Below are 21352 nucleotides of genomic sequence, written 5' to 3' on the forward strand. Positions count from 1 at the left end.
ACAGAGATGTGGTGCTATTTTGCTCTATCAGGTTCCCTTCAAGGCCTTGCCTTTTTGTCAGAAAGCTCTAAAACGGTGTTACATGTTTCTCGCAGTATTCATCTTGTGACCTAGAGTGTAGCATACAAAAAGGGGTATGAACTTTAGCACAAGGATTTGGTCTTGTGTCAAGCAAACTTCATTACCGAGACATCCAGAGAGTTGCTAAGGTTTCTTTCAACTGAAGGTCAGTTTGAAGCCATTCATTAACCAGTTCCAACTTTCTTCTCACTGGCACTAAATCCTAATTACTATCTGAGAACCAAAACATGGTTGTCAAATCTGTTTACAGAAGATAACCATTCATGTAGAACAGTTTGTGTGCGGATTTGATCTGGGATGCTCTCATAGGCTCATAGATTTCAATGCTTGGTCACTAGGGAGTTCTGCTTGACATAGATTAGAAGGAGAATATATGTCACTAGGGGTGGTGGTTGAGGTATTATGGGCCCAAGAACGGTACAATGGAATTCATTCTTCCTGTTGCCTGGCAATTTGGATGTAGAATTCTCAGCTACCTCTCAAGCATCATACTTGACTGTGTACTTCCATGTTTTCTGCCAATATGTAATGAACAAACCCTCTGAGTGGTAAGTAGACCGTAATTAAATGCTTTCATTTATAATAGTTGCCATGGTCATGGTGTCTCTTCACAGTAATATAACATTAAATAATCCTCCAGCACTGTATCATAACTTAGATGGGATAATCATCATATTTTCCTTCCATAAAATATCACATTGTTGCACTATACTGATGATATTGTACTGGTAGAACTGAGTGAGCAGGAGGAAGGAACCACATTGAACTCATTGGTAACACTTGTGTATATCAGAATAAAAGGAAATAACTCTAACCAAATTGAAGAGCCCTCTACATCAGCAAAAATCTTTGGAGTTCAGTGGATATCCCTTCTAAGGTTAAGAATACGTTTTTTGTACATGGTTCTGCACGATAATAGTATTACTTCTGGCCAGGGAACTCAATTCATAACCAGGGAAGTATAATCGTGGGCTCAAAAATCAAGAAATCCACTGGTCTCACCATGTTCCCCACTATTCTGAAGTATCTGGCCTGATAGAAAGATGAGATGAAATTTGAAGACAAATTACAGAACCTATTAGGTAGTAGCAGCCTAGAGGGCTGGAAGAGGGTTTTTCAGAAGGCAGTATATGGTTTGAGTCAAAGTACAATATATGTTAGGTTTTCTTCCATAGCCAGTATCCATGAGTCCAGGAATCAAAGGGTAGAAAGGGAAATAATTTTACTCACCTCTACGTGGACCACTAGATAAAAAAAATTCCTTTCTTTATCCATGACCTTAAGTTCTTCTGGCCTAGAAGCATTGGTTCCAAAGAGGGGACACTACTCTCAGTAGCTATGACAAAGACTTCATTTAAACTGAAGCTCAGATTTTGCCCAGGTCACTTTGGGCTTCTAATATGTTTAAGGGTCACTAATGCCCTGAAAACAAAAGGATAAGAAAAGAATAATATTGTTAGTAGGGTTCAACAAACCAGACTACCATGAAGAAATTGGATTATTTCTCCACAAAAATCAAAATTAATTTTGAGATACTTAAAGAATGTACCCCAAAGACATGATCACCTATATATTCTGTTTCTTTAGAGAATCTTGACTAATACACTGTGACTAGCCTGACTATGGTATTTTTTAGAGTAATGTAGACTTTGGGACTTAATATTAAGCAAACAGTTGAATGCTGGTAGCAGGAGCACAGAATTGGAAGCATGGAAGACAGCGGTACTGAGGAGGAATTGAGCTCTGGAGTCCTAGTTCAAGAGGTTTCTGAGAAGAAGCATATTAGCATGTGTCCTATAAACCATTCTTATAATATTTTGGTGAAGAATCTGGCAGCTTTCTCCCACTGTCCAAAAACTCTGCCTGAGGCTAAATTGAAGAGTGATATATTAACAGCTCTGAGGGAGAAGACAGCTGAATATTTACTGTGTTGCTTGGTTTTTAGTGGCTATGCACACTCAGATCTGCAATAAAAAAGTAATAAGCTGAGCATGAAAAACACAAACTGTATAGTTTGGGGAGAAAAGGAGCATCAGGAAAGGTACTAGATTCAAATTCAGTGCTAAAGGAAATAAAAGGGATTAAAAAATCCTCAATGCAGGCTGGCGAGATGGCTCAGTGGGTAAGAGCACTGACTGCTTTTCCGAAGGTCCCGAGTTCAAATCCTAGCAACCACATGGTGGCTCATAACCACCTGTAATCCCGTAATGAGATTTGGCACCCTCTTCTGGAGCATCTGAAGACAGCTACAGTGTACTTAAGTATAATAATAAATAAATCTTTTTTTAAAAATCCTCAAGGGGCCGGGTGTGGTGCCACACGCCTTTAATCCCAGCACTCGGGAAGCAGAGGCAGGCAGATTTCCGAGGTCAAGGCCGACTTCCAGGACAGCCAGGGCTATACAGAGAAACCCTGTCTTCCTTCCCCCCAACCCCCCCCACACCCCAAAAAACAACAACAAAACAAACAAACAAACAAACAAACAAACAAAAAATCCACAATGGTAAGTGGAAGAAAGACAGTGAGGAGCATGTTCTCATGGTGTCCTCCGTGCCTTAGGATTTCTACAATCTTCTCCCCCTCTCTTCTGCAAGGTTTCCTGAGCTCTGAGAGGAGGAAACTCACAGATACATCCAGTTTAGACTTTCTCACAATATGATATCAAGCTGTGAGTCTCTGTGCTCACTCCCTTCTGCTGTAGGAAGAAGCTTTTCTGATTACAAATGGGCATGGCCCCATTGTATGAGTGTAGCAGAATATCATTAGGAATCTTTTTGTTGATTCTTCTGTTTTTTGTTTTTGGTTTGGTTTAGTTTGTTTGGATTTTGGCTGTTTGTGTTTGGATCTGAGCTACCCAGCCTCCAGTCCCTAGGTATCCAGGACATGGCTCCCTCTTGTGGTAGGGGTCTCAAATTAAATGAGATATTTCTTGGCCACTCCCTCAAGTTCTGTGTGACCATTGCAGCAGCACATCTTCTCCAGCACATCTTGCTGCCGCGATGGATTATACAACAAGGGTGTGTAGCCATGTTGAGGTCCATGCTTCTCTTTTGGTAGCCTGTAGCGTACCATCCCACACCTACGAGACTAGAATCTACGGTTGAGGTTTCCAAATAGGCAAAAGCTTGACCTTTTATTGATCAATGAGCTCTGTGGTTGTTCTCAGCACTGGGGCCCTGCTGTCGGTTTTTAGAAAATGATCCTCTGTGCTAGTTTCAGCCTGGGTTATTGACAAATCTCCACAGGACTTCCTTGGCCAACAAATCAATTAAATCCAAACTAGTCCTACCTGCTGGAATCCTTGCGGGCTACAAAAGATGGCCAAGTCAAACTCCATGTCCACCATTACTAGGACTACTTACTAGGGTCACCTTCATTCAAACCACAGCTTTTCCACTATACTGGGTTCCACACCTGCTCCCAAGTGACCTCCTATTCCAGCCAGTCTTTTAAACAGTTTTCAGGCTAGGACAGACTGTGGACAGGGCCTTTTGAAATTAGACAGATGTAGCTACAAACCTGCAAGATCCAGACAGTGGAATATGGTGGTTTGAATAGAAATATGCCCCCATTGACTCACATATTTGAATTGTTTGTCATTATGGAGTGAGACTAATTTATAGGTTTTAGAAGATATGAGCTTTTTGGAGGAAGGGGTGGAGTTTGAAGTTTCAAGGGCCCAAGCTACACCCAATAGCACTTTCTCTTACTTTCATCTGTTGATGTGGATGTAAACCTCACAGTTACCTCTCCAGAACTATGGCTGCCTGCGTGCCACGATGTTTCTCACCTTTATATAATGGGCTAAGCCTCTGAATTGTAAGCAAGCCCAAATTAAACGCTGTCCTTAATAAGAATTGCCATGGCCTTGGTGTCTCTTCACAGCCATAGGACATTGACTAAGACAGAATTATCAAATAATGCAATTCCCAGGATGGGGTAATGGGACTAGGGCAGAGGGAACAGTGGAGAGCTTTTTCAAGATAAGTACAGTGCTTTCAGGGATTGATTAGAGAATGAAAGCCTTGAAAAAATATTCAAGCTTCACTTCTTTATGTAGATCTTAGTAAAACTTTATTCAAGACATAAAATGCTCAACCTGGAAAGAAGAACCGAGGTCAATAAAGGACCTGTTATTTGTTCAGTTGTGTGAACTTAAAGAGGTTGCTTATAATCACCCAGCTCAATTTTTATTGGCAAAATGATTCATTACTTCTAGATAACCAGTGTTTTCCTCCCTTCTCCCCGTGCCTATATGAATGTGCATTCATTACTGCACATTCTCAGCTCCGGTGTCCTTTTGTAATTGGCCAAGAACATCCTAGTGAGCTAGGAAAACATTTATCTTCCATTACAATGACTCAGTGAAAAAAAAACTGAAAATTATCTTCTTTTTATTGAAAGAGTCTATAAAAGCAGGGCTTGATTATACCTTCGTATGAGAAATGACACAAAACCAGGATACATTTTCATACTTCTTTTATATTCTTTAAATTTCAAAAGTTCTTTGTGTGAACCATAAAAGTCAGAGTAGAGTATAATATAATGTACTTGGATCATTTCTTATGTTATCCTTCAAAATTGTGGATTATAATTACTTATTATTTGGAAAATCAGTAAGAATTGGAAATTTACAGACAAATTTTCATTTCTATTTAAAAAATATTGTGTAAAATTTTCAATTTCTAAGGTTGTAAAATCAATTTTAGTCATATATGTGATATGTGTATGTACAGAATAATGTATGACAATATGCATGTGTCCATGTATATGTGTTGAGGTGCATGTACACATACTGTGATAGAAGTAGATGCTTGGTGTTTCTCTCCATCATCATCATTATCCATGTTACTGTTTGAGAAAGAATTTGTCCTTCAACCTGAAGCTCACCCATCTGCCTGGCTGGACAGAGACCTCAGGGTGTATACTGATACTTCCACCTTTCCAGGGCCACCCTAGGTTACAGACACAAGTCTATACAACTTGTTTATACCATTTTGCTGGAGATAAAAACTTAGTTCTCTCTTATAGTATGACTAGCAATTCATCTGATGTTTTTTTTGCCCCATCTTGTACCTGTTCTACATTGGCTAGAATGTTCAGCAGGAAGTTTTAAAAAGGAAAGGAGGGGAGGGGAGGTGAAGAGAAGAGAAGAGAAGAGAAGAGAAGAGAAGAGAAGAGAAGAGAAGAGAAGAGAAGAGAAGAGAAGAGAAGAGAGAAAAGAAAGAAAAGAAAAGAAAAGACCAACAATGCAATGGTCTTTAAAAATCTAGGGTTACTATACATCCCTGTTGGAATTTTGTTGTAGATTTTCGTTTGTTTGTTTGTTGTTTTGTTTTGTTTTGTTCCTGAGACAAGGTTTCTCTCTGTAGCCCTGGCTGTCCTGGAACTCACTTTGTAGACCAGGCTGACCTCAAACTGAGAAATCTGCCTGCCTCTGCCTCCCAAGTGCTGGGATTACAGGCAAGCAGCAGCACTGCCCAGCTATTTATTCTTTTTTTGTTTGTTGTTGTTGTTGTTGGATTTATTAATATTAATTTTTAATGGTATTTGGGTTGCTTATTTACTTCTTCCAAGCCAATCATTTTTAGTTGAATAGAATAAATGAACTATTCACTTAAATAACTTCAGTACATACGACTGTCAGCAAAGTGACAATGAAGAAATCTCTGTAATTCTCATAGCTGTGTTATTGCAGAATGTTTAAGCAAACAATGAGCTTAAATAATCTGCCATGTTCCATACCCACATTGGGCAGTTTTTGAAAATGGTATTTCCTGGTAGTATTGAATTTCCATTGTCTTCTTTCTACCAATAATACTTAGGAGTTCATATCTGTCGTTTCCTATATAATTTCAAAAAGAACAATTTTTATACCAAAAAGCATATTTATATTTTTCTTTAATTTTTTTCAAAACCATATAGAACACAGAGCTAAGCTTTCAGGGGCGTGAATCTCATTAGTGGACATTTATTAGCATAGAGGAGAGAATTAAAAGTTCAATGAGCATCTGAAAAAAATTGGGTGAATATTAGCTTCACAGCAGATAGAGAATATTTCCAATGGCTTTATAATAAAATATAAAAAAATATTAATTTCTTTCACTGGTACCTGGTTTTAATCTTGAAGTGCCCTTGCTCTGAAAAATAACTTTGTAAGTCCTTCCAGTGCTTCATCTGTCAGAATCAACTCTTAAAAACATCTTTTCATCTTCACAGGCTTGACACAAGACAAACCGCAACACCTAAGATATCTCTCTCTCTCTCATACATACAATGTTTCCTTACTCATAGGATATTCATTTATTTCCATATACAGTTGTGTCATTTTTAATTTTGATAACTGCCATAATTTCTATTTCCTCTAAAATACCATATTTAAAACACCTGGGAAAACACACACACACACACACAAAAAAGATAAAATTTAAAAGATAGTAACAAAAAATCGGAAATACCTCTAATGTAAACATTTAAAAAAGTAAATTGACATAATATGTGTTTTCAAATTCAGAAGATAGACTGCTTATAGTGTGCAAGTAAAGAGCCCTCAAAGATGGTACAATTTACTAGAAAGAACACGAGACTGATTTTGAAAGTTTCTGGATCCTGCTCAGAGTTATGTGGTTGTTTAGCTTTGGCAGGATTTAAAATATAGTCAACTCTTCATTTACTTCATGCGTATGAACTAAATTAAATGGTGCCCCTCCCAGCCGTATGCTGGTCTTTCTGCACAGATGCAGTCAGTAATATACACTGTGCAAAATCCCAGCTGCACAAGGAAAATGGGGCTTTCATTTATTTTCCACTGCTTTAAAAAAAAATGAACTTTAAAAGCAAGCGAAAAGAAAAGCAAAGATTATTATCTAGGTCCACACTTTTGTAATGGAAAACAGAAAGAGATAGAAGCAAAATGGTAAAACTTAAAAAAAAAAAAAAGGCATTCAAATGATGAGCAAATTCACAATTTGTAGTAGGTGGCCCCTGCTCCAGTGAATGACTCTGCACTTTGCTCCTTTGAGGCAACTTTAATTAGATTCAGTGGGTTTATAAAAGGAAGCAAAGAAGTCAGGGAAGAGAAATGGTGGTGAGAATATGAGAGGAGGAGGAATGAAGAAGAAGGGTAGATGTGATCAAAACACATTATATAAGTTATGAACTCAAATACTAAATACAAACACATTGTAAGTGTGATAAAGGCACATTATTTGTAAACATATATAATATGTATCCTCCAAGTTAAAATAAAAGTCACTGTGCTTCAAAATAAGGATATTGAGGACAATTGTGTATCCTCTACAGTTCTGTTGGCACAATAAGCTCTTGGATAGGAATCTTTATAGGCTGTTTGTTTGCAACAAGTATAGATGTCCTTTAAATATACAACCACCAAAACCCAGACTCAATTGTGGATTCCAACAAGTGCTTGCTGGCAGGATCCTGATATGGGTGTCTCCTGAGATGCTCTGCCAGTGACTCACAGATACAGAAGTGGAAGCTCACAGCTATCCTTTGAACAAGCACAGGGAACCCAATGGAGGAGCTAGAGAAAGTACCAAGGAGCTGAAGGGGTTTGCAGTCCCATAGGAGGAACAACAATATGAACTAACCAGTAGCTCTCAGGTACTAAACCAACATCCAAAGAGTACACATGGTGGGACTCACGGCTCCAGCTTCATATGTAGCAGAAGATGGCCTAGTCAGTCATCAATAGGAGGTGAGGCCCTTGGTCTTGTGAAGGCTGTATGTCCCAGTATAAAGGAAAGCCAGGGTTAGGAAGCAGAAGTGGGTGGGTTGGTGAGTAGGAGAAGGGAGGAGGAAATAGGGAGTTTTTGAAGGGGAAACCAGGAAAGGGGATAACATTTGAAATATAAATAAAGTATTTACTAAAATAGAAACAAGGAATTTTATAATGTTTCACATCTTAGTATTCCAATAAAGCTACACCTATCACCAACACATAGGATTTAAATTTTTTTACCTGTATTATGTTTGTGTCTGTGTGTGTGTGTGTGTGTGTGTCTTTGTGTCTGTATAGACATGTGCCATGGCATACTTAGGAGCTCATAAAACAACTTGTAGGGATCAGATCCTTCCTTCTAACATGTGGATTCAAGGGATTATATTCAAGTTGCCAAAGCCTTATCCTGCTGAGCCATTCTACCAGTCATACAACCCTCAGTATACATAATAAACTCTAAGATAGATTAATTTTATACAGAATAATTATTTTCTGTAGCTCAATCTTTCTCACGGTGAATTTATATCCAGAACACTCTTCCTTCTAACTTCCTGGAAGTTCCAACTTGTTCAACATAGTCGTTGGCCTAAAATTTTTTAACATAAAATTTTATTATCTGCACACATTCATTAGACGTGCATGTATAGCAACAGTTTCCATTCACTATGTATGTATATTTTTGTAATGATCCATCAAAAGCATTGTCATTCAGGACTATATATAAATAAAATAACTTTATTTATAAGTATATATGTATACACACACACACACATATATATATTTCTGTCACTATTATAGTCTGTCTTCTCAATTTTTTCTCTCTCTCTCTCTTCTATAATTTGCATTTTATCAGATGAGAAATAATAAAAGCTTTTCAGCATAACTTATTAGTGGCAAATATTCAAAAACTTTACTTAGGGAAAAGAACATCTTCAGTTGGAAATTACACCATTTGGTGATTAGAATAAAAATATGAAAGCTCACATTTTCCCAAGACAGCCCACTACTTTTACTACACTGATGCATTGTAACTGATAACTGATGGCATATAATATAGCTGCTGCTAGAAACTATTGATAATATCCATATTCTGGCAAAGGCCTAACATCTTTGTCTCACTAATGAACAAATGTAACTATGTAAATTACGTTCAAAGCATATCAAATATGCTTCATTATACTTACAACAAACAGAGACTAAAAGAATATTCAAGAGGAATTCAACAAAAATGTCTGGCCAGCACCTCCACAGAAATAAATCAAAACAAGGAAAAATCAGCAGGCTCTACCCTGAGACAGATGCTAAGGCAGAACATGGGGTAGCTTTTCTTCACACTCAGAAAGGATTTGTTCAGTGTGGATAAGCGGCCCATGGATAATCTTAACTATCATCCTAGATGCCTGTTATGTTTATTGCAGAAGAATGCTACAGCTTGGAAGCTCTGAGAGTGTCATACGTAGCACCACCTTGAAGCTCCATTCAATATAAGGTCCAATAAAGAAGCCAGTTGTTCAGCCAGACTTGCCTCACCGCAAAGCTTGTGGGCCTAACTCACCCTCAAATAGATCTGAAAAACAACCAGGAAAGTTTCTTAGTTGTTTATGCAATCAATATTGCAATGAAACATATGGGCTCCTTTGATCACAGGATTCTGTCCTATAGAGAAGCTAGGATATCTGCCACCCTAAGACACGTGTGAATTTACATGGCCTCGTGTACCTGTCAAGATCTCAGGAGGAAATATTAGTAACACCGAGGAACATAAAAAGTATTCATCCGGGCTGGTGAGATGGCTCAGTGGGTAAGAGCACCCGACTGCTCTTCCGAAGGTTCAGAGTTCAACTCCCAGCAACCACATGGTGGCTCACAACCATCCGTAACGAGATCTGGCGCCCTCTTCTGGACTGTCTGAAGACAGCTACAGTGTACTTACATATAATAAATAAATAAATCTTTAAAAAAAAAAAAAAGTATTCATCCTCACCCAGCCATTACCTGGGATAACAACAGACAATCCTCACTGAGTAGCTTAGTACCCTAAGCACCCCTGTATATACACATGGGGACTTGGAACACTAACAGGCTCTCTATTCATAGCATGGAGACCATCCTTGACCAGAAGCACAGACAGGCAAGCTTTCAATTTACAGTGTCAAGAACATAGCACTAAATCTTCCTCAACTACCAAGTCCCTATCCTCACTGTTGCTAGAACCTGAGTACTCTAAACTAGTTCCACTGTAATAAGAAGGACATAGAAGGAGAGAGCCTAGCCGATGTGACCTATAGAAATTGGCATAAGTAAAAACTTTCAACCAGAAGCACCCACTCACAGCTACTAGGAAAAAAAAAATACTGCCATACTTAAGAGAGCTAGAACCTATGTGACATAGAGATCCCAGAAAAACATCATCTTGGAACAGTGAGACACTGGTAAGCATTTGTATCAAATAGAGCAGAACTGTATAGGTGCACTATACTACACCATACTATGGGCACAATACAATATAGATTATAAAACTAAGGTTCTGGGATATATCTCTAGAGAAGAGTTATCCATAAAAAGATGTTAGTGTAGCCATTACTAAAAACAATGAGAAGTTTCTTTTTCAATCTAAAATTAGAAGCACCAAATGGTCCAGGATTCCCACACTGCACACATATTCAAATCAAGTGAAATAAATCGATCAAAGAGACATATGAAATCTATATTCATTCCAGAACTATTCAGAGCAAACTAGCTATAAAGCCAATTGTGGCTTCTACTCATAGATGAGTAAAGAATATGTGATATGTATACACAGAATTGTTTGGTGGTAAAAAGAATGCAGTATCATTTGTAACAGCTTATATGGAATAGGATGCAATTGGGTTTCATAAAATTATTAGTCATATTTTTCTCACATGACTTGATACATATAAAATCAAATTAGTGTAGCATCATCCCTAGAGGTTATGAATCATAGAACTGTGATGTAAAGTCATATGAAAAGTACCCAATTATAATTATATAAGTGGACTAAGATCTAATATTCTACAACACAGTGACTATAGTTCTCTGTACATGCATAAATTTAACCATAAGTAGAAATAAAAAATTCAAAAGTGCCTAACACAAAGAAATGATAAATGCTTAAGGAATGGGAAATCATATACTGATTTTGTCACTCATTTTATACTGATATTTATTATTTTATTAAGTTTAATTTATTTATGGGTATGTGTGTGCAGCAACAGTACTATGTGTGTTAGGACATGTATAGGAGCACTCTGGGAGAGTAAAGATGCATATTTGTATGCTTGTGAAAAACTGGATGGTAACATTCATTCCATCAGTTGTTCCCCATCTTCCTATGGCAATCTCACTGTCTTGTACTCAAAATTCAATAATTCAGTGAGACAAGCAACCAACTTGCCCTTGAGATTCCTCTATCTGATTTCAGAGCATTGAGGTTAGACGTGGGTCAGCATACCTGCTTAATATTTTCGTTTGTACAAGAAAGATGAACTGTGTTCCCTACAGTGTGAGCCATTTATGAGAATCACATACACAAACTGAATCATCACTCTGAACTTCATAAATATGTATAATAATATATAAAATACTTTAAAATCAGCAAGCATAACCAAATATCACAAGCAAGGAGAGTGTTGGACATTTCTATGTTGTACTAAGTAACTGGGATGATCTTCCGTTTTTCTGCAGTAGTGTGGTCACACTCATCAATAACAATGTCTTAAAGCAATGCTGAACTTGATCATAGATACGCCACTCCAGCAGGACTTCAGTTGGATAGCTTGCACACAGTCTCAGATGATTTTGCTGGCTGGGGCGGGAAAAGGCCTTCAACCTCTCACTCATGTTGGTGGAAGCTGAACTGAAGTTGCCAGCCCTAGTTATCAGCTTCTTTCCTAATGAGAATTTCTGAAATACTGCTTGGGGCTCTTCTCAACATTTGGCTGAGCTTGAAGAGATTGTTCCAAAAAGATTAGAAGTGGGGATTGTGATCACATGCCAAGCATGAGCCTGGAAATGATGACAGCCTGATTCCTGACATATTCTCTCAGACAAATCAGCCACAGAAAAGTCCTAAACTAAAGAAGGGAGTTCAGTCCTGTCTCTTTGTTGAAAAGGTGAAGTGTTTGAAGACATCCAAGTAAAGGCAGATACATATAGCTAAATCAGTAAACAAGAATTGAATCAGCAATTGACTGTAGATGTATTATTACTCAAACCATGTTTGTATGGAATTAAATGTTTTTTAATGAATATACTTCATTTTCTAAATTTATAAGTGTTTCTAAAAATAACTGACTTTAAATGAATTTATTAATTTTTAATACCACAATGATGTTCTTAGATGATAGACTGATACAGGTAATAAAGTTTTGTTACTCTTTTGTTAATTGAAAAATTTCAGCTCAAAGTATTAAAGAAATTATGATTGATCTTTTAAATTACACATGAAATATTGGACATTTAGGAATTATTGTCTTTTTCTGGTGCAAAGCTCACACAGTATTTGTGAGACAAACACAATAATGACACTGTTTTCTGTTTCTAAAAACAATTATTTTTTATATAATGTCACATCTCTAGCTATAACTGTTACAATATAATTAGAATATACAGTTAGTACAGTTATCATCCAATTTCATAAGTGTTTCTCAATTTTGACTCATAGGGTTAGACTTTCACTTTATTTTCTAGTCCTTACTTGAGAAAACTCAAAAATAGTGATATCATTGCATTGAAAATTGAAAGTTTTTTTTCTTGGTTCTACTAATATTATAATATCATTTTGCCCATCTGTATGAAAGCAAGAACATGAGGTAATCATGACCAGTCATGATCAGGACTGTTTTTCTCCTAATGAGGAACAGAAAAGTGTCAATTGTGATGTAAATCCTTCATGACATTTGTTTTGCTGTGTAGAGTTCTAGTATTTGCTAAATATAATACAACATAAGCCCAAATATATGCCCATAGGTTTGTGCATTTGTTTGTGTGTGTGTTTATTCACTTTACCTCTAAGATTGCATGGAATATATTCATGAACTAATATTTTCTCTGTCTCCTTCATAACAGACAGTAAGAAATTAAGAAATTATGAAATAAACTACAAACGTTGATTCAAGCCTTTTGCGTTTTCCTGTGGTTTACAGTTTGATCTCATTTGTCAAGACACAGGCAAACTGAAGTGACAGGGACCTTAGTGGAGGCTGAGTTGTCAACTTCCTGGTCTTTGAACCTTCAGAAATCTTCATAGTCTAGTTCACAAACTGACAAAGCTGTCAGAAGCACATTCAATTGATAGACCAAGGTGTCAAAAGAAAGAAAAGATCTTAAGGAGCAGTATATCCAAAATGAATAGGGTAAATATGATTTTACCCAGGAGTAAATTTATCTTTGAAATATATGTTCACCAGAATGGTAAAATGACACAGTTATTTGAGTCATAGAATCAAATTCTTAAAGTGGGAGAATATGTATAACCAACAATAATAAAACCCGTTTATTGCAAGGCAGGAAGTACAGAGACTCTGTTTGGGTGGAAAGCAAACCACAATCAATATAAGAAGTGGGTCCTCATTTCTGGGTGCCCTGTTTAGAAAATATTTCACTCGTATTTTCTATCAAAATACATTACTTGTCAAAGCTATGTGATAAGCCACTTGTTCATCACAGTGAGAGCTATTGCATCCAGAGGTATGTTTGCTTGTTACTAGCCATCTTCTTAAAATGCAGCACACATATTCTATTCTAGGAATGGTGAGGCTTACATTAATCTCAGAGAAAACAAAACATTATGTTTCTGCTATATTTATGATATAAAACAAATAAACTGGATAGTTTTTGTCATTCCTTAATATCCATGGGGTATTAATTCCAGACCACACAGACACAGACAAAGACACACACACACACACACAGTTTGTTATATAATATCTATGTAAGTGCTAGTAATTGATGCCTTAAATATTGTTACATAATCTACGCTTGTCTTCACATAAGCTTAAATGATCTCCGGTGATATATTATCATGAAGACAGTGCAAATGCCTATTAAATTGTTGTTATATTGTATTATTTGGGAAATAATTGCAAGAGAAAAGACCCATTTAGGGGAGATGTAACTTTTCCTTCATCTGAATATTTTGCTCTATTGCAAGAGTTCCTGCAACAATGACCACCCGAGTCATGATCTGAAGAAGAAAAGAAGGTATTTTGGTTCAGCATAACTCAGTAGCTAGTGTTAGTTCAAAGTTCTGGAGCCTGACTCCAGGCATTTTATTGTAGGCATATTCAAGCACAGCACAGAGTGTTGAAAACTTTCTTCGTAATAACTAAGTCTAGTGTGCACAATAAATCTTAAGACATGACTACTTTGAAAATCTTTTGTATAGTACATGTGACAGTTTCATTAAATATAGGCTCTATAGAAAGTCTGAAAAAAAAAAAAAAAAAAAAAAACAAGGTTCTGATAACCGTGTGGGGCATGCTGTAGAATGGTCTCACCATCCAGAAAGAACAAAAATCAGCAGGCTATTAACCAAGCCTGCACCCATCTTCTAGGAAGATAACAGGTTGTTCACCCCTCCTTTTGAAGGAACAACCCTGTGTTTTCGCACTCTTGGGTCTCTTATTTGTAATTATTTGTGAGAATAAAACCTCTGTGCCTCTCACAATCTAGGATTGGCTTAATATATGGATTAAAAAAAACAGTGATAGAAACACATGCTTACTGTGGGATGACCCTATGTGTGTGTACCCATTTGTCTCTATATATGTATATTTTATACAGATAGATAGATTATAGATAGATAGATAGATAGATAGATAGATAGATAGATAGATAGATAGGAAGATAGATAGATAGATAGGAAGATAGATAGATAGATAGATAGATAGATAGATAGATAGAAAGATAGATAGATAGATAGATAGATAGATAGATAGATAGATAGATAGATAGATAGATAGATAGATAGAAAATCAATATATCTATATCCATTTATGATATAACAAACTGTCATGGCTGTGTTATATATAAATAAATATAATTTTCTTATACTGGTGTCCAGAGAATGCAAGAAAAAGTTTGTTTATAATTCCTAGAGAAGGCATTTTTGTGGATGATTTTGTGGTGCAAATAGACAGGCATAAAAGAAGTGGATGTAAAGTTCTTTCATGATAGAAAATTTCAAGAGATCCTTTCTTGTAACAAACTTTAGGAGGGTATTATTATAATTATGTGAGAAAAACAGAATCATCTCCTAAGACCTTAACTTACAACGTTATTACCTTGATGATTAATGTTTCACCTCTGATTTTGGAAGAAACGCTACATTAAAATCATTGCTGTTTCTATACACCTAATTTATTAAATTATATTTACTATATTATATGAATATTATATATATGTATGTCAATTGTGACATCTTTGTATAAATACATATATATATATATGTATGTTAAAATATATACATCTCTAACTTATCTGATATTCTATTATCTACCTATCTACATGTTAGAAACATTCAAGATGAAGTTGAAAACTGAAGTGTCCAGATGCCCTTGGGAGAAAATGGGGCAAGAAGTAGAAGTTGAATGGCTTATGTTCATCATTACTTGGTTTCTCAGGGTTTCAGAACAACACTTCTGTTGTTATTATTCTATTATTGTCTTAGTAAATTGTAGGAAGCCGTGATTATACGTGCCGTCACTAGATGGCGCTAAGCTCCATTGTGCGCATGTGCCGGAGCAAATGCCTGCCAAGTCACTAGTCAGTCCCCTGGGACATTTGAGACTGTGGGTGGAACCGCCAGTAGTATTAACACGTCACACCTGTGGGTATATATAGCAACACGTTTCTATCCTTCTTTGTTTTACCTCACGATTATGAATAAAGTGTAACCACGAAAGGTCTTGACTTGTGTTCTGTGTGCGTTCCTGCGGGACTGGAATAGCGCAGAACAGTAAATAGCATTCCTTTTTGCACTACTATTTTTTGGTTGATATACATATTACTTGGTCACTTTTTGTGTGGAATTGTAGAATCTAAATTGACTGGGCAATGATGGGTAGTGGCGATAAGAAGACTGACTATGAAAACACACAGTGGAATAATGACCTTGGGGGAAAATACAGCTAATGACTACTGGCAGACAGGCAGAAGTAGAGATAATGCATTGATATACTGTCAACAGAGACTAAATAGGACTACAAGAGTGAAACTCAAAATCTATCATTGCAAATCATTCACTGAAAACACACATAATCATTATCATATAGAGGCAGTTTATATAAGAAGGTCAGCCAGCCTTGGTTCTATGAGCACACAAATCCACCTTGCGAAAATAACATTATAGTAAATATATTGGCACATTTTGTCTGTGATGTGAACTGGAAAACCAACAGAACCTATAAGAAGACATTGGGTAGTGATAGAGATGCAAAGCACACACTAGTATTTTAATCTCACTATTGTCTGGTCAGGTGGCATCCTGATTCCTACAATTGATGGTAGGAACATCTATGAGAACTTCTAAGTTGCCCACCTGCCTAAGAGTCTGGAAAGAAACTTCCCTTAAATGTTTCATGAAGTCATATTACAGGTAAAGTATAACCTGCAGCTACATAGGATGCTTTGTTTTGGAAATGGAAGTTTCCTATCTCATGCTAACTATAGAGAAGAAACTTTAAAAATTAATGCACGTTAACATATTGTGTTCCATATTACTGTCCCCAACAGATACAAGATCCTCCAAGGATACCTCTGTAATGATTTGGACAGAGTACAATCAGCTGAGAACAGTTCCCCAAGTATAGTGTTCACACAGAAAACTGAAAAACACAAAGATGTTTCTTTTCCATGGGGCGGGGGCATCCCATGATGATTGAACCTGCAATATAAATTAAAAGTGTTAATATAGCTAAATATAACAAGGTTTGAGAAAAATGAGTATGAGAGAACTTTTTAAAAATCAGATATGAATTGATTTCCTCAGGAAATGATAAACACTGAGTGATTGCACTGGGTTCTGTGAAGATAAATTAACACAATGATTACTTTTGTGAAACAGGTAAACAAATGTAACTTATTTCTATTTATATTAGTATGTAAACAACTAATAGTGATTGAATAATTAACCAAAAATGTACAGTGTTTCCTAAACAGACCAATATATTTTAAGAAATAATTTATATTTTAAATTTTTAGTGGGTTCATCTGAAAATTATAATAACAATATTGATTCTACCTTCATCTAACAGATGGCTGAGTGAGAAGACAGGTATTATGCTTAATATGTACTGCAGAGAGATGTGCAAACGTAAGTTATCTTTAACTATTGTTGATTTGAATGTTTAATGTCATAGCATGTATATTTCAATTTGTCACCTTTAATGCTTATTTTTAGGAATCAGTAATAATAAGAAAAAAATAAAACAATAGACACACATGGTATTTATTTGGGGCAAAAATTAAGATAATGGATGGGCTGGATGCTAGCAAGAATCTGGGAGGAGTTGGGGACAGGAAACTGTAATCAGAATATACTGTATGAAAAAAATCTATTTTCAATAAAAAAGAAGAATCTATAAAATATTTTTACACTTACCTTTAGTTCCATTATAGAATCATAACTGTCTTAAATGATGCTATTATGTAGATTATAATGCTGCAGTAGGAGTTCAAGTTCAAGATTAAACTGCTTTTAAGTATAAGAATGACTAATGATGAACACTGATAGTTTCAGGTTATTCTGACCTCAGACATAGATATAAACACACAAATCTTTCGGCTTTTGAGACATCATACTTAATTGCCACTTCTTATGATTGAACCACATTTTATGGGGTGAATAGGTAGATTATTAACTACATTAATCTTAGCACTTATAAATTTTTTTCTTCAAAAAGAGGGATTCAGAACATCAGAAGTAGACACAAATCTTTTTTCCTAATCGTGTATGTACTTTCTGCAGCCCTTAGACCCTGGCATTTCACTGAAGCAACCTACAGTATGAGAAAGGCATAAGGAAATGTGCAACTTTTAGAAAGAGAAAGACAATTGCCACCAGTGTTGCTTTGTGTTTATTTTAACAATACAAGTTACAAAGTGAAGCTGTGGATTGTTTAAAACTCAGTGAATATCAAAGAAGTTCTGTATACAGATGTATATAATTGGGTATATGAAAGAAATGTTTTAACCCAAAACAGGTCAATTTACAGACTACTTATGCTTTATAAGTAGAAAATAATACTATTCTGTAAAAACAATTACCACTCTGAGCAGTTTTGATATAAAAAGCCCCTAGTAGCTTTTACTTTAAAGAGATCCAGACTAGCTGTCCATGCCTCAATCAAGATGAAGACTCCTTGATGCTCATTTTCTGATAGAAAACTTTCCTATATCCATTTCTTTCCTATTAACAGTTATTGTCTTGGGTTCTGCTTCTTACACAATAGTGTGTGTGTGTGTGTGTGTGTGTACACACACACACACACACACACACACACATACATATATATATATATATATATATAAAATACTCGGTATTCCATTTTTTGTAGCTTTGAAATCAATAAGAAATGATAGTGATTCATGAGACAAGGAATTTAAATAATTTAATATGTCATTAGGAAAACAAATATATTTTTCAGTAATTGCGTCTTTGCAGGAAATTTTTGTGCCACTAAAGTTTATCTGATGCAGTCAGTGGAGTAACAAAGGCATGTGCATTCACAAAGTAAGCTCTGTGAATGTTGATACTTTCAGTTCTCATCAGGGAGTCCCAACCAAACAATATCAAGACTGATGAAGCAAGACCAGGAAAAGCAGACACTGTAACACAGAAACAGCAGGCTCAATGAGGGGAAACATTTAAACAGAGACAATGTTGTGAGATTGGATTCTTAAAGAGTATAGCTTTAAACATACACATATAGTAACTCTGTAAAATAGAAAATACAGTTTGGAACTTTTCATAAAAGCCCTAAAGATACATGACGGATAGCGAAATGGATATTTCTAAAAAGAAAAAGTGATAAGCATGTTATTTAACAGTTTTATTCTCAGAGAAGGGAATTGCAAAGTATGACAGAAGGTATCAGAGACATGGGGAGATCTTATGAATCAGAACCTAAACTCCAGGGGCACCAGGAAGAAAAGTAAAAAGAATATGGAGAAATCTGTGATATATAAGTCAATTCCCTCAGATCATGGCCACAAGGGATGAATTCTGCACTTGTATTATAACACACCCCTCTGTTTATATTTAGAGAAAAAAATAGTGGTTCCTGAAGCAATGTCCTGTGCTAAAAATGGGGGGATAACTATTTGAGTTACTGGAAATATCTAAAGTCACACTGTCTGATTTCTCCATCAAAAATCCATTACTCAATTCAGTATGCAGCATCTAGAGTTAGGAATGGTCCAGCTGAGCAGGAGATCTCTTTCTTGGTAAGAATTCCCTTGGCACTGTGAGCACTAGAAAGGAATTTCTGTTGAATCTGCTCACACTTTTAAAGATAGAAAAGCCTGTATGTATCTTGATATGTATAAAGGCTCTTCTTCTTTCTCCTTCTTCTTCTTTCTTCTTTCTTCTTCTTCTTTCTTCTTCTTCTTCTTCTTCTTCTTCTTCTTCTTCTTCTTCTTCTTCTTCTTCTTCTTCTTCTTCTTCTTCTTCTTCTTCNTTCTTCTTCTTCTTCTTCTTCTTCTTCTTCTTCTTCTTCTTCTTCTTCTTCTTCTTCTTCTTCTTCTTCTTCTTCTTCTTCTTCTTCTTTCTACAGTTTGTTTTGCCTGACTAACACAAAACAGGTTGATGGGTATCTAAATTATAAGTTATAAATGATAAGTTTTCAGGAAGCTGATACTTTCCAAGGGTGACTACCTTTCCAATGCCTGGCAAAAAAACCTTTTCCTGCCTGTCTCAAACCATATCCATAAATGGTTGGTTTCCTTACTCTTCTCCTCACCACAAATCCTTCCCTTTTTTTTTTGTTTTAGTCAATCAGTGAAATTGTCTTAGTTAATATTAATATCATTCCATGGCAAAATCCAGGTTTGCTAATTCTACAAAACACATTGTTATATAACTTTTAACTCTACACCTGAACAGAAAAATTCTATGAAAAATGCTGTCAAAATGAATGCTGTTATTTAAATAATGATGCTTTTTCAAAGTGGATTTTCTCGACAATAAATACCACTTGTCAGCTACTTGTCATAAATGATACAAGATTGCTATAATGCTATTGCAGATTGGAAATATAATTCTATCTTTGAGCATCTAAAGGCCTGACTAAAATGATTCTTTATTCTAAATTCTGTTTTTTCTTTAGAACCATACAACTGCTAACTACATACGAAGAAGAGAGAAGCGTCTAGAATTGACAGGGAACTCACCATTATGATGGACTTAACAGCACCTGAGAGACTTTTGATCTGAAGAGAAACATAACTATGTGCATTTTATTCTCAGTTGTGATATTAGCTCCCTATCTTCATGCATTTCATCAATAAGGACTATATAATATTGAGAAGCATATTTGTGCTATTTCTTTTTCTGAGATAGAACACTCTGAAGCAGATTATGGAAGGAAAATATTTATGTGGCTTACAATTCCATATTATAGTCAGTCATTGCACAAACTTGGGGCATGAATTCAGACAGGAATTGGAAGATAGGAACCAAGGAGGCATATGGAATGTTAGCTTTTCATACATTTATGCTAAGCTAGCTTCCTTATAAAAGAAAGAACCCCATGTGAACGGAATGAGTGATGCTCTCCAATAACCATGACAATTTGTCTGAACAACCTCAGAAAGCCAATGACTCCAATGAGACTCTTTGAGGTGATTTTAGGCTGTGTCTGGTTAACAATTAATGCTAACTAGAAACGGGAGAAAATAGTGTTTCCATTTGTTCTTCATCTCTTCATCAATGCCAATAAAAGTGTTCCAAGAGGAAGGATTTAGAAGTCATTAGATATTCCAATGGAGTTAATAACGTGATCAGGTCTACAAGCATGTCATTGGTTAAGTATAATTGTTTGTTTATAGAACTATAGAGCAAGGATAAAGGAGGGAAGGGTATATTTAACATCAGTGAATTGCTGTATGTAAGACCAATGCAAAGAGTTGTTAACAAGTAGGTACATATGCCCCAAAGAGATGAGAATAGAGAAAACACTAATCAAAGTTTGCTGTTGTGACTTATCTTTGATTTTTTTTAAACCAAAATTTCCTTGTAATGATCAATATGGATAGACACTTTATGCAATGTTTTATAAAGTAAAGAATGAAAATATGGAGGACTATGTAATATGGTACATCTGTGAACAGGACCGAATTAACTGAGGAGAAAAACACAGCCTTGAGTGTGGATGACACCCTCAGATTGGTGATCTGATATAAATTAAAAGTATAAAAAGAAGAAATCTGGCTTTTCTTTTTGCTCCTTCTAATCTACCAGAGGATGGATAAATAGTCTCATGTACTCACTGTCATACATGAGAATTCTAT

General features: G+C 35.9%; 1 long non-coding RNA gene across 1 annotated transcript; it reads left to right on the forward strand.

Moving 5' to 3' along the window:
• Positions 1-571: 571 nt before the first annotated feature.
• Positions 572-21127, forward strand: LOC110311995. The gene is made up of 3 exons (XR_002380015.1): positions 572-629; positions 17098-17156; positions 20170-21127. It is a non-coding gene; the product is annotated as an uncharacterized LOC110311995 (long non-coding RNA).
• Positions 21128-21352: the final 225 nt, after the last annotated feature.

Source organism: Mus caroli, chromosome 16, assembly GCF_900094665.2.
Source record: "Mus caroli chromosome 16, CAROLI_EIJ_v1.1, whole genome shotgun sequence".
Lineage (NCBI taxonomy): Eukaryota > Metazoa > Chordata > Mammalia > Rodentia > Muridae > Mus > Mus caroli.